At 39.5% G+C, this 10,757-nt stretch overlaps 1 pseudogene; it reads right to left on the bottom strand.

The window, feature by feature from the left end:
* Nucleotides 1-3,423: 3,423 nt before the first annotated feature.
* Nucleotides 3,424-4,128, bottom strand: LOC108305894 (annotated as a pseudogene).
* Nucleotides 4,129-10,757: the final 6,629 nt, after the last annotated feature.

Here is a 10,757-nt window from a genome sequence, read left to right as displayed (position 1 = left end):
TTGTATTTTTAATAGAGACTGGGTTTCACTATGTTGGCCAGGCTGGTCTCGAACGCCTGACCTCGTGATCCATCCGCCTCGGCCTCCTAAAGTGCTGGAATTACAGGCGTGAGCCGCTGTGCCTGGTCCCTGGCATCTTTTCCTATAAGGTCACTAATCCCATCATGAGAACCCCAACCTGATGGCCTCATCTAACTCTAATTACCTCCCAAAGATCCCATCTCCAAATACCAAAACATTAGAGGGGTAGGGCCTCAACATGTGCCTTTTGAAGGGACGCAAACATTTAGTCCATAGTACAGACCTATGACCCCCTCCTTCAGTGTGGCTACTAACAGCGATGAAGATAGATGATTTATTGGGCCCCATATGTACTTCTTATTTTATTTGCATCCTGTGCTGGGAAAATGGATATTATTTATTCAGGGGAGAGGTCCTTGGAAACCTCAACAGAAGATACTGGCTGTTGTGAGAATTGTACCCGTGGCAAGATAACATGTTTGGAAATGTTTAGTGATAGTATCACCTCCATCCTTATCCTTCCGTTGACCTTCTTCTCTACCCCATCCAAGTAAAGAAATTTGAAGCTTTTCCCTCGGAGAAGAAATGAGGTAAAAATTGCATTTTTGAGCAAACTCCTGGTTTTCTAGTTTAGAAAATGTGGATCCCTAGAGGGATGAAAAGAACTTAGGATATGGACAATAAATTTTAGAGAGAACATAAAAAAAAGAAGCCTCTCCCCTGTCCCTCACACGCCTGGAATGGATGCCTGATTGGCTGATTTTGGCCTGGCTTGAGATTTTGGGATTGAAGAGAAAAAGGGAGAGTTGGAGGGATAGCAATGACAGTGCTGCTCTCAATACTGGATGAACCCAAGGAGGGACAACATCCACCCCCAGGGACTGTGGGATCAGGTCAGAAGACCTGAGCCATTTCCAGGTAGAGTTCTGGGGGTGGGTAGAGGCACCAGAGAAAAAGTGGTTGCTTAGTGCAGCATGTAGAGAAAACCCTGTCCTCCCTCCCCTGGGCTGTTCTATAAAGTGACTTCACCACCTTCCATCAGGATGTAGGGTGTATTTCCCTTGTTCTTGAACATGGTTGGGTTTGTGAGTGCTTTGAACAATAGTGTGCAGTAGAAATGAATGATTCTATGTGATTTTTGAGGCTAGGTGGCAAAAGGCAATGAGGCTTCTACTGTGTCTGCTGGGACATTTGCATTTTGGAAAGCTGAGCCACTGTGTAAGAAGTCTGTTTCCCTGGAGGCTGCTATGCTGCAAGGTGGCCTCAGCACATGAGGAGAGGCCCCAAGTCAGCAGCCCCAGGTGAGGTCCCAGCCAACAGCTGGCATCCACCACCAGACATGAGAGTGACAAAACTTCCAGATGATTCCAGCCTCCAGCTGTTGAGTCGCTCCCAGCAATTGGGTCTTACCAGCTGTTGCCCTAGACATCATTGGAGCAGGGACAAGCCATTCCCATTGTGTCCTGTCTGAATTCCTGAGCCACAAAATAGTGTGCATAATAAAATGGTTGTCTCACACTCTTAAGTTGTGAGGTGGCGTGTAATCCAGCAAGAGGAACCAGTGTGGGGGATGAGCCTGGGATGATCCCAAGTGCCCAAGGTGGTATAGTCCATAGAAAAATGACCCCAGGCATGGTGGTGCATGCCTGTAGTCCCATTTACTTGGGAGGCTGAAGCAGGAGAATCGCTTGAACCTGGGAGGCAGAGGTTGCAGTGAGCCAAGATCGAGCCACTGCACTCCAGCCTGGGCAACAGAGTGAGACTTTGTCTCAAAAAAAAAAAAAAAAAGGAATAATGGTCTCAGGCTGGGCGCAGTGGCCCACACCTGTAATCCCAGTACTTTGGAAGGCTGAGGTGGACAGATCACGAGGTCAGGAGTTTGAGACCAGCCTGGCTAACATGGCGAAATCCATCTCTACTAAGAATACAAAAATTAGCTGGGTGTAGTGGCACACACCTGTAATCCCAGTTACTCTGGAGGCTGAGGCAGGAGAATCACTTGAACTCAGGAGGCAGAGGTTGCAGCGAGCTAAGATCATGCCATTGCACTCCAGCCTGGGTGACAGAGCAAGACTCCGTCTCAAAAAAAAAAAAAAAAAAAAAAAAAAAAGAATGGCCCCAAAAAAAAAAAAAAAAAAAAAAAAAAAAAAAAGAATGGCCCCAAAGAGGTCCACGTCCTAGTCCCTGGAGCATGTGCATGTGTCCTCTTACACAGCAAAGGGATTTCACAGATATAATTAAGTTAAGAATCTTGAGAGGGAAGATTATCCTGGATTATCCGGTGGTTCTAACATGAACACCAGGCTCTTTATAAGAGGAAGGCAAAAGGTCAGAGTTAGAGAAAAATACATGACCATGAAGTAGGAGGTCCTTGTGATGCAGCCACAAGCGAGGAATGTAAGCGGTCTTTAAACATATATATATATATTTTTAAATGGGGTCTCAATCTGTCACCCAGGCTGGAGTGAAGTGCTGTGATCTCGGCTCATTGTAACCTCCACCTCCTAGGCTCAAACAATCCTTCCACCTCAGCCTCCTGAGTAGCTGGGACCACAGGCGTGGGCCACCACTCCCAGCTAAGGTAGGCAGCCTCTAGAAAGAGGAAAAGGCAAGAAAATGGATTTCCCTCTGGAGCTTCCAAAAACGAAGAAGCCCTGTGGACACCCTGATTTTCATCCTATGAGACCCATTTTAGACCTCTGACATCCGGAACTATAAAAGCATACATTTGTGTTGTTTTAAACTCCGAAGTTTGTGGTAATCTCTCACAGTAGGCCTAGGACACTAATACAAATGGTGTAGATGAGGAATGATGGGGTGATGGGTCCTCAAGATGGCAGGGTGCACAGATGACACTCTGAGCATAGGACGGTGCTTGCTCCCCTCCCTGTCCCCCACCCCATGTTGATATCAAGATGTTTGTGTCCCGGAACCTAAACCATCTCCCTGGGGAAATGAGCAAGGGGTAGGAGTTGAACGTCTGAGATCGTTTTCACAACATTGGCTGAATAGGACCTTAACATACAAATGAAGTTGTGTCATAGAAGTAAAGAAAGTAGAAAGCCTTGCACATGTGAGTTGAGGATTTTGATTTATAACCGATGTGCACTTATTGGAAAGTGTGCTTCCCAGGGCAGTGGGAAGGTATCTACACAGTGGCCACATGGAAACCTAGCCACTGGGACCATGATTTGCCTGTGGTCTTTTAAGAATTGATTAAAGGTAGCAAAATAAGAATATTAAATTTTGTGTGTGTATTGGGGGAAAAGGAGCCAGTCGATGAAATTAAAGTCCACAAAGGGAGTTAGAAACTTGGGCTCAGATGCCCCACCCCTGCTGGACCCAGCACAGCTGGAGCTCAGCACACTGGACACCCCCATTGTTCTGCCCCTTCCAAGATGGGGCTTAAATAGGCAGGCCCCAGCCTGGCAGCCAGGGGTCCTGGGGCCTAGAGTGGACAGAAGTTGGAGAAGTAGGGGTGCTGCAGGGCCTCTTCTGCTGAGATACATTGGATGGGGTTACATGTCAGAAGATTCTGCAGCAGACTCCTCCCTGTGGCATTGAGTTTGGGCACGACGTTCACCAGGGATGTTGTGTCTGGGTACATTGGGTAGGGCTTGTAGTCTGGCAGCTTGGTCGTGGTGGGCCACTGCTCCTCAGTGGGCGTCCCCAGCAGCCGGAAGATCTTCTTCAACTGTTCATTGACATCATTGCCAGGAAAAAGAGGCCACCCAGCATTGGCCAGCTCTGCAAAGATGCAGCCGGCTGATACATGTTGATGGCTGTGGAGGAGGAAGGACTTTACAATCTCAGGGTCAAAATCACCATTGCACCTGTCAAAATACTTCTTCAGGTCCTGGTCACAGAATTCAAAACCAAAGTCAGCTTCTCGTTGCTGTGCAGGATGTCATGAAGCCTGATGACATTCTTGTGCTTCAGCTCCTTGAGGGCGGAACTCCCGGAGGGCGGAACTCAGCACATCCTCAGCATCGTCATCCAGCTTCACTCATTTCAGAGCCACGATCTCATGAGTCTCCTGGTTTTTGGCCTTGAACAATGTCCAGCAGTGCCTTCCCCAATCTTTTCCAGTTTTTTATATTTCTGCATTGCGGTGGCCACAGGGACCCCTGAGGGCTCTCGGTTTTAAGACTCAAGGATATTAAACGTTTTTAAATTTTTTATTTGATTTATTCTTTTCTTTAAAGACAGGGTCTTGCTCTATCATCCTGGCTGGAGTGCAGTGGTGTGATCATAGTTCCCTGTAGCCTCGAACTCCTGGGCTCAAGCAATCCTCCTGCCTCAGCCTCCTGGGTACTTGGGACTACAGCTGCACGCCACCATGCCTGGCTAATTTAAAAAAAAATTTTAAAGTGACAACTTTTCATTTTGAAATAGTTTGACTCATAAGAAGCTGCGAAACTAGTACACAGAGATCATATGTACGCTTCACCCAGTTTTCCTCTACGATAACATCTTACAAAGCCACAGTGCAGTTTTCAAAATGAGGAAGTTGATATTGGTGGAAGACTAGTACAGGCTTTATTTGGATTTTATTATTTTTTAAAATGAAGTCTTTTTAAAAATTTTTTGTTTGTTTTTTGCTTCTTTGAAATATGACTTTTTTGTAGTTATGTTTTTAATTAAGATTTTTACTTTGACACACTGGCATATTCACAAGCAGAGCATACCTCATGTTGCTGTTTTATAGCCACACCTAATTCTTCATCCCTGTCCCCTTCAAAACCACCAGCAACCATTAATCTGTTCACCATTCCTATAATTTATCATTTCAGACATTTAAAAAAATTATACTTTAAGTTCTGGGATACATGTGCAGAATGTGCAGATTTGTTACATACGTATACACATGCCATGGTGTTTTGCTGCACACATCAACCCGTTATCTACATTAGGTATTTCTCCTAATGCTATCCCTCCCCAGCGCCCCCAGCCCCGGACAGGGCCTGGTGTGTGATATTCCCCTCCTCGTGTCCATGTTGTTCAGCTCCCACTTATGAGTGAGAATATGCAGTGTTTAGCTTTCTGTTACTGTGTTAGTTTGCTGAGAATGATGGTTTCCAGCTTCGTCCATTTCTCTGTAAAGAACATGAGCTCAACCTTTCTTATGGCTGCATAGTATTCCGTGGTGTATATGTGCCACATTTTCTTTATCTAGTCTATCATTGATGGACATTTGGGTTGGTTCCAAGTCTTTGCTGTTGTGAACAGTGCTGCAATAAACATACGTGTGCATATAGTAGAATGATTGTAATCATTCTACTATATGTGTACATTATAGTAGAATGATTTATAATCCTTTGGGTATATACCCAGTAATGGGATTGCTGGGTCAAATGGTATTTCTGGTTCTAGAGCCTTGAGGAATCACCACACTGCCTTCCACAATGGTTGAACTAATTTTATACAAATGGAATCATGTAATATGTGACCTTTTAGTACTGGCTTTTTTCACTCCAATTATTCTCTGGAGATAAATCCCAGTTGTTGCATATCTCAGTAATTTGTTCCGTTTTATTCCTAAGGAGCACTCTCTGTTTTGGGTGTATTACAGTTTGTTTCACCATTTATGTGTTGAAGGACATCTGAATTGTTTTCATTTGGGGTTTATTACAAATAAAGATGTGATAAACATTTACAGGTTTTTGTATGAATCTGTGGCTTCATTTATCTGGGATAAATGCCTAGGAACATGATTGCTGGGTCACATGGTAAGTCCATGTTTAATTCTGCAAGCAACTGCCAAACTGTTTTCCAGAGTGGTTGTATCATTTTGCTTTTCCACCAGTAATGTATGAGTCATCCAACTTGCCTGCATTTTGTTGTAAATATTTTTTTATTTTGGCCTTTCTGATAGGTATGTAGTCGTTTTAATTTGGTCATTGTGGTTTTAATTTGCATTTCTCTACTGGCTAATGATGCTGAACATCTTTGATGTGTTTATTTGCCATCTGTGTCTCTCTGAAAGTGAAAAATAATGTCTCTTGCCCATTATCTAATTGAATTATTTGTTTCTATACTGTTGAGTTTTGAGAAGTCTTTATTTATTTTAGATACTAGTCCTTTCTTGGATACGTGGTTTGCAAATATTTTCTCTACTCTGTAGCTTGCTTTTTCATAACTATTGACATAATCTTTCACAGAGCAAGATTTTTAATTTTGAAGAAGTATGATTTTGAATTTTTTCCTTTTACATATTATACTTTTGGTATCATGTCTAAAAACTCTTTGCCTAGCCCTAGATCCTAAACCCTAGTTCCTAAAGATTTTCTTATTTTTTATACATTCTTTTTTTTTTAGTTTTAGTTTTAGTTTAGTTTTGTTTTGTTTTGCTTTGAGAAAGAGTCTTGCTCTGTTCCCCAGGCTGGAGTGCAGTGCTGCAATTTTAGCTCACTGCAACCTCTGCCTTCTGTGTTCCAGTGATTCTTGTGCCTCAGCCTCCTGAGTAACAGGGACTTCAGGCATGCTATTTTTGTATTTTTAGTCCAGCTACTTTTTGTATTTTTAGTCAAGATGGGGTTTTGCCATGTTGGCCTCAACTCTTGGCCTCACATGATCCACACACCTCGGCCTCCCAAAGTGCTGGGATTACAGGTATGAGCCACTGAGACGGGCCAAGATTTTCTCTTATGTTTTATTCTGGAAGTGTTATAGCTTTTTATGTTTTACATTTAAGTCTGTGATCCATTTTGAGTTAATTTTTATATGATTTAGGTTGATGTTCTTTTTTCACCTATGGATGTCCAATTGCTCCAGACATTTATTGAGAAAACTCTTTTCTTCATTGAATTGATTTTGCACTTTTGTCAAAAATCAGTTAAGGATACAGGTGTGGGTCTATTCCTGGATTCTCTGTTCCGTTCCATTATTCCATGTATGTATCCCTATACCAGTACCATACACTTTGTATTACCATAGCTATATAGTAAGTCTTGAAACTGAGTAAGTCTTGTAACTGATTCCTTCCAATGTATCCTTCTGTTTGAAAATTATTTTAGCTAGTCTATTTTTTGGGCATTCTCTATAAATTTTAGAATAATATTGTCTATGTCTGTAAAAATCTTTGCTGGGATTAAGATAGGAGCTAGATTAAACCTTGATGTCAATTTGGGGACAACTGATGTCTTTACTAGAGTAAGTCTCCTAATCCATGAATACAATATATCTGTACATTATTTAGATATTCCTTGATTTCTTTCATTAGCATTGTGTAGTTTCTGGCATATAAGTCCTTACATGCTTTGTTATTTTTATACTTATTATTAATTTTGAGTGATTATTAATAGTATTTGCATTTTTAATTTTGGTATCCATTTGTTCATTGCTAGTATTAATATATAAAAATATAATTGATTGTATATTTATCTTGTATCATGCAACTTTATTGAACTCATTTATTAATTTTAGGATTTTTTTGTAGATTCTTTGGGGATTTTTACATAAACAATCATGTCTTCTGCAGAAACAGTATTATTTCTTTCTTTTCAATATATTAATATGTACCATTTATTGCCTTCTTGCACTAGCTACAACTTTTAGCATTATAAGAGTGGTGAGAGTGGACAGTTTCCTTGCTCCCAATCTTAGAGTGAAAGCTTTCAGTCTTTCACTATTAAGTATAATATTCGTTATAGGATTTTTGCATATCCTACTAATCAAGATGAGAAAATCCTCCACTATTCTTACTTTCTGAGTGTTTTTTTTCTTTTAGCCGTGAATGGCTGTTGAATTTTGTGAAATGCTGCGTCTGTGTTTATTGATTTGATTATAGGATTATCTTCTTTTAGCCTGTTACTATAGTGGATTATGTTTATTATGCCATGGTTGTACATTGATTTTCAAATATTGAACCAGTCATGCATCAAAGGAATAAAACCTCCTTGGTCACATATACACCATACCCTTTTCATATATTGATTAATTGTATCTGCTAATATTTTATTAATCATTTCTATGACTATGTCTAATAATATGTCTATGAGGGATATTGGTCTGCAGTTTTTTTTTTTTTTTTGTATTGTCCTTGGGTTTGAGATGATGGTAATACTAGCTTCACAAAACAAATTCAGAAGTGTTCCCACTTCTATTTTTTAGGGAGTCATTGTACAGAATTATGTTAATCCTTCTTTAAATATTTTGCAGGTTCTTTAGTGAGACCATCTGGACCTGTAGATTTCTTTTTTGGGAGTTTAAAAATTATTGATTCAATTTTCTTAATATTGTAAGGCTATCAGAATTATCTGTTTCATATTGAGTGAGCTGTGGTGGCTTGTGTTTTTAGATGAACTGGACCATTTTGTCTAAGTTATTAAATTTGTATGTGTAGAGTTGTTCACAGTATTCCTTCAGTAACTCTTTGATGTTTTCAGGATCCGTAATGACATCCTCTGTTTCATTCATGATATTGGTAATTTGTGTCTTCTCTGTTTTTCCTTTGTCAGTCTTGTTAGGGGTTTTACAGTTGCATAGCTCTTTTTTTTTTTAAATGTTTATTTTAGGTCAGGGATACATGTGCAGGTTTGTTATACAGGTAAACTCGTGTCATGAAGATTTGTTGTACAGATTATTTCATCACCCAGGTATTAAGCCTAGTACCCATTAGTTATTTTTCCTGATCCTCTCCCTCCTCCGGCCCACCACCTTTTGGTAGGCCCCAGTATATGTTCCTCTCTTATGTGTCTATGTGTTACCATTATTTAGCTCCAACTTACAAGTGAGAACATGCAGTATTTGGTTTTCTGTTCCTGAGTTTGTTTGCTAAGGATAATGGCCTCAAGCTCCATCCACATTCCTGCAAATGACTTGATCTCATTTTTTATGGCTGCTTAGTATTCCCTGGTGTATATGTACTACATTTTCTTTATCCAGTTTAACACTGATGGGCATTCAGGTTAATTCCATGTCTTTGCTATTGTGAATAGTGCTGTAATGAACATATGTGGGCATGTATCTTTATGATAGAGAGATTTATATTATTTTGGGTGTATATCCAGTAATGGGGCTTGCTGGGTTGAATGGTATTTCTGTTTTTAGATCTTTGAGGAATTGCCACACTGTTTTCCATAAAACTCCCACCAACAGTGTATAAGTGTTCTTTTTTCTCCACAACCTTGGCAACACCTGTTATTTTCTGACTTTTAATAATAGCCATTTTGACTTGTGTGAGATGCTATCTGCCTGTGGTTTTGATTTGCATTTCTCTAATGATCAGCGATATTGAGCTTGCTTTCATCTTTGTTGGTTGCATGTTCTGTCTTTTTTTTTTGAGATGTGCCTGTTTATATCCTTTGCCCACTTTTTTATAGGGTTGTTTCTTTTTCTTGTAATTTTGTTTGAGCTCCTTATAAATGCATGGATATTAGACCTTTGTCAGATGTATAGTTTGCCAAAATTTTCTCTTATTCTGTAGGTTGTCTGTTTACTCTGTTTATAGTTTCTTGTGTTGTGCAGAAGCGCTTTAGTGTTTAGTTCTTTCTAAAGAAGTAGGTTTTCTGTTTTCAATTTTATTATATTGGCTTCTGGTTTTACATTAGTGTATTAGTTCATTTCATGCTATTGATAAAGACATATCAGAGACTGGGTAGTTTATAAAGAATAAAAGGTTTAATGGACTCAGAGTTTCATGAGGCTGGGGAGGCTTCACAATCATGGCAGAAGACAAAGAAAGAACAAAGGGACTTCTTAAATGGCAGTGGGCAAGAAAGAATGAGAACCAAGTAAAAGGGGTCTCCCCTAATAAAACCATCAGATCTTGTGAGATTTATTCACTATCACGAGGATGGTATGAAGGAAACTGCCCCATGATTCAGTTATCTTCTACCAGTCCCTCTCACAACATGTAATTGGGGGAACTACAAAATTGGGGAGGGGACACAACCAAACCATAGCAATTAGTATTTGATTTCTTCTTGCTTTGAATTAATTTTTCTTTTCTTTTTCCAAGTTCTTATAATGGAAGCTTAGGTTACTAATCTGAGACTTTTCTTTTTTTCTTTTCTTATGTATGCATTTAATGCTATAAATTTCCCTCATCATTGCTTTAGCTGTGACCCACAAATTTTCATGTTTTATTTTAGTTTTTATTCAATTCAATGTAATTTAAAAAATTTCATTTGAAACCTTCTCTTTGACCCATGGATCATCTAGAAGTGTGATGTTTAATTTTTACATGTTTAGAGATTATTCCATTATTCCAAATTCGGTGAAATAAGGAGCTACTTTTTCAGAAAGAACTAAACACTAAAGAGCTTCTGCACAACAAAAGAAACCATAAACAGAGTAAACAGACAACCTACAGAATAAGAGAAAATGTTTGCAAGCTATACATCTGACAAAGGCCTAATATTCACCATCTGTAAGAAGCTCAAACAAAATTACAGGAAAAAGAAACAACCCTATTAAAAGTGGGCAAAGGACATAAACAGACACTTCTCAAAAAAAGGCAGAACACTGTTTATGATTTCCATTCATTTAACTTTCTTAAAGTTTGTTGTGTAGCCCAGTATACAGTTTATTCTGGTGTATATTCCAGGGATACTCAAATTAATGTGTGTTCTGCTATTATTTGAGAAGAGTGTTCTAGCTATGTCTGCTAGATTTTGTTGGCTGATAGTGTTTTGAGTTCTATATCCTTGATGATTATCCTAATTGTTTTTATTAATTGTTGAGAGGACAGCGTTGAAGTCTCCAACTATAATTGTGGATTTGTTTAGTTCTTT

Source organism: Cebus imitator, unplaced genomic scaffold, assembly GCF_001604975.1.
Source record: "Cebus imitator isolate Cc_AM_T3 unplaced genomic scaffold, Cebus_imitator-1.0 Scaffold68, whole genome shotgun sequence".
NCBI classification, from domain to species: Eukaryota; Metazoa; Chordata; class Mammalia; order Primates; family Cebidae; genus Cebus; species Cebus imitator.
The sequence above is the reverse complement of the archived record's forward strand: the minus strand, read 5'-3'. Positions and strand labels throughout refer to the sequence as shown.